Here is a 3,811-nt window from a genome sequence, read left to right as displayed (position 1 = left end):
ACACACACACACACACACACACACACACACACACACACACACACACACACACACACACACACACACACACACACACATCTTTTCTAGTGGGTTGATGAATTTTCTAAATTACCGACTGATGGCAACAAAAGCAGATTTGAATAAAAGTGGAAATAAACATCTTTAATCCAAACCCCTGACCTCACCATGCACCTGACCGTTGGAGCTTTGCAGTAAATTTGGACCTTTTAAATGATTATACTATCATCTCATATCTTTCATAACTTTTTCAGCTCAGCAGATCTCCACATCAAACTTTTTGGCTGAAAAAGATGTTTAAAGTATTTTTAAAAATGCAGCCCGGTTGCTTCTACAGCGTCTGCAGGAGTCACAGTCAGAGCACTGAGCCTGCTCTCTGTGAGCAGCTGCGTGATGATCGATCAGAGTGTGAAGAACCTGCAGCAGTTTCATGTCTATTTATACAACACACACACACACACACACACACGTATATATATACACATGCAGATGAATGAAGACTAAAAGCACATGAGGTCAGATGGTTTTGGTTTGTGTATTGATCGATATTAATATGTCATTAACATGATCAGCAGGATGCGACTCAGCTGAGCCGATAAGTTTCTGTCACTCAGACTCAGCAGTCTGAGTGCTGACAGCAGCAACACACACACACACACACACACACACACACACACACACACCTGAAGCTTCGGTTGGACCTGTGTTGGTCTATTCAGCTGCTCGTTGATGCTTCTAAAAGTCTTAAAGGTGAGTCACCTGCAGGACCTGAAAGTGAGGACATCGTGGATATCAGCAGTAAGCGGACACGTTAACCTTTGACCTCAGTCACTGACACAGAGACATGTGACCATAATCTGCTGTGCATCAGCCACACACTGTCCTTTAGTTTCTATGCAATATGTTAAAACAAGATCTAGAGTGTGATTAAAGTGGTGGGTGGGTTCTTTTACATGTTGAGAGAAGCCAACTGAGTCTAATAACAGATTAAATGCCATGTTGAGGCTGTCATTTTTAGCATCTACATGGATGTTAAAATTACCCACAATAATTATTTTATCTGAGCTCAGAACTAAATCAGATAAAAAGTCTGAGAAATCAGACAGAAACTGTGTAAGGCCCAGGTGGACGATAGATGATAACAAGTAAGACTGGTTTCTGAGTTTCACAGCTGGGATTGGGACGGTAAGCAAACTGGAGGGGATTGACAGCGCCTGGGACCATGTGGTTGATGTGTGAGAGAACCAGTTGTTCTAGGCACTTCATGGCAACTGGTGTGAGTGCTACTGGCCTGAAGTCATTTAGGGGACTGGTATAATGGTGGAGCACTGCCTGGGATAGTGACAGGTTGAAGATGTCGGCATACACAGCAGCTAGTTGTTCCCCACAGGCCTTCAGAATTCTGGGAGGAACTCTATCGGGTCCCACATCCTTGTGGGGGTTCACCTTCTTCAGAGTTTTCAGGACCTGTGTGTGTTTGACCTGGAAGCCAGTGCCCGTGGGGCAGCTGGGGGCCTTTGAGTTTGTGTCTGTGTTCAGCCTGTCAAACCTGGTGTAGAAGGTTTTAAGACTGTCTGGATGGGTGGCATGTCGGGTGTCTGTGGTAGTTGTGGTTCTTGATTAGTTTGTGACAGATTTAATTCCCTGCCATGTGCTGCGTGTGTTGTGGTATAAGAATCCCTTAATTGTTCCACAAGGGGAAATTTTGTTCTAACAGCAGCCAGAAAGACACATATACAAACAAACAGGACACAGGACACAGAACAGAAACATACACAATTTTTACATATTTACATCAAGGACAATGGTTACCAAAAGCAGAGTACTGTACCGTTATTAAATTAAATAAAATTAAATACAGATAAGAGGCAAACCCTGGTTATAGTGTAAATCGGTTGATTAAATTATTGCTGTTACAGCACAGATGTAAACATCTACGTTTGTTGGGAGCAGTTCTCATCGTACAGTCTGACAGTTGCAGGGAGGAAGGACCTGCAGAAAAGCTCCTTCATGCATCGAGGATGCAGCAGTCTGTCACTGAAGCAGCTCTGCAGTTCAGCAACATTTACATGCATGGGGTGGGAGACTCAGTCCTTCTGTCTCCCACCACCTGCACTGGGTCCAGGGTGCATCCCAGAACAGAGCTGGCCTTCCTGATGAGTTTATCCAGCCTCTTCCTCTCAGCTGCCGATAAACTACTGCTCCAACATACCACACTGTAAAAAATGGCAGATGCCACCACAGAGTCATAGAAGGTCTTTAAAAGCGCTCCCTGGACTCCAAATGACCTCAGCCTTCATACCAACAGTGTTCAGTCGAGGATGAACACAGTATAAACAGTATTACTATCAGAGTCCATCCATCTATTTTCTTCTGCTTATCCGGGGCTCGGTCGCAGGGGGAGGAGCCTAAGCAGAGAAGCATAGACCTCCCTCTCTCTGGGGAAGACCGAGCCGTTCCCAGGCCAGCCGAGAGATGTACGCTCACCAGCATGTCCTGGGTCTGCCCGGGGCTTTCTCCCAGTGGGACATACTAGGAACACCTCACCCAGGATACGTCCTAGGCGAACCGTCTCAACTGCCTCCCCTAACCCTACTATCAATGTAGGGAATGGAAATCAGGCGGGAAAACTCATGAAACATCTATTTACATCTGGTTGAATTCAGTTGTGTAAATCCACAACGAGCACCAGGTCAGCTGATCACAGTCTGAAGATCAAGGATATTAGGACCACCAGGAAGATGATCCCCAAACAGGTGTGGATGACTTTTCCGAGCAGGCTGGCAGATGCACTGAAGACCGAGTCACAGCGTCGGAGGTCAGGTCTGAGGTTTTGGGGTGATGAAAAATGTGGTGATGAAGCTGATTGTTGGGGCCAGGAGACAAGCCCAGGTGACCCCGGAGATGATTTTTGCAGCTTGTACTATCTGCATCATGTGAGTTCCTGATGGATGGATGATCTTCAGATACCTGGAGAGACCAGAGGAAGGAGGCAGTAGATAACTTTACTAATCAATCACAGCAGTTCCTGTTCTCATCTGCAGAAGGCGTCAAGAAGAGAACAAGATTCATGTTTATTAAGCTTTTAATATTCTTATGAACTACAGTCTGAAATCAACAAAGGTTCTCTACCTGTTAGCAGCAATGTACCCCATGAACAAGATGCTGGAGTACATGTTAAAGTATAGTGTTGTGGCGAATCCACTTAGCCAAGAAGATGGATCGGAGATCAATTGTAGAAACGATAGTCTTTATATAAGGCTTCAAAAAGGGGAATGTACAACAAATAAACTGCTCGATATCAGAGCAACATATAATGGCTTCCCGGAGCTTTCTTTGCTAGCTAAAACCCAGAGTAACTTTCGTCTACCACAAAGGATTCTGGGAAATGCAGTTTTCTAACGAAAATACATGTTAAATGCTCCCTTTTAGCAGAAAATTAAATCTATAATTAGCAGCTCTCACTAAACATGTAGCTAACACTTAAATCACTTACAAAATAACCAAAATGCTGTTATCAAACAATAAACTGCAATAAAGTTACGGTTGTTCAGTGATGACGTGATGAATCCTACTTCCGGGTCTAAAGTAGTCTGCGTTTAATATGGCTTTTGTGTTGTTAACATGTTTAATGTTTTGTATTTTCTTCTATTTAATCTCAAAAAGCTCCTAAAACAGTCAGTGATCACTGTTGACCTCCCTGGTGCCACGACAATAACTTGGTCTTAAACACCAAAAAGACCAAGGAGATCATTGTAGATTTCCGGAAGAGGGGTCATAACAACCATCTGCC

This window comes from Pundamilia nyererei, unplaced genomic scaffold (assembly GCF_000239375.1).
Source record: "Pundamilia nyererei isolate P.nyererei 1_Seehausen unplaced genomic scaffold, PunNye1.0 scaffold00319, whole genome shotgun sequence".
In the NCBI taxonomy this organism is placed as follows: domain Eukaryota; kingdom Metazoa; phylum Chordata; class Actinopteri; order Cichliformes; family Cichlidae; genus Pundamilia; species Pundamilia nyererei.
This window is presented reverse-complemented; position numbering follows the sequence as displayed.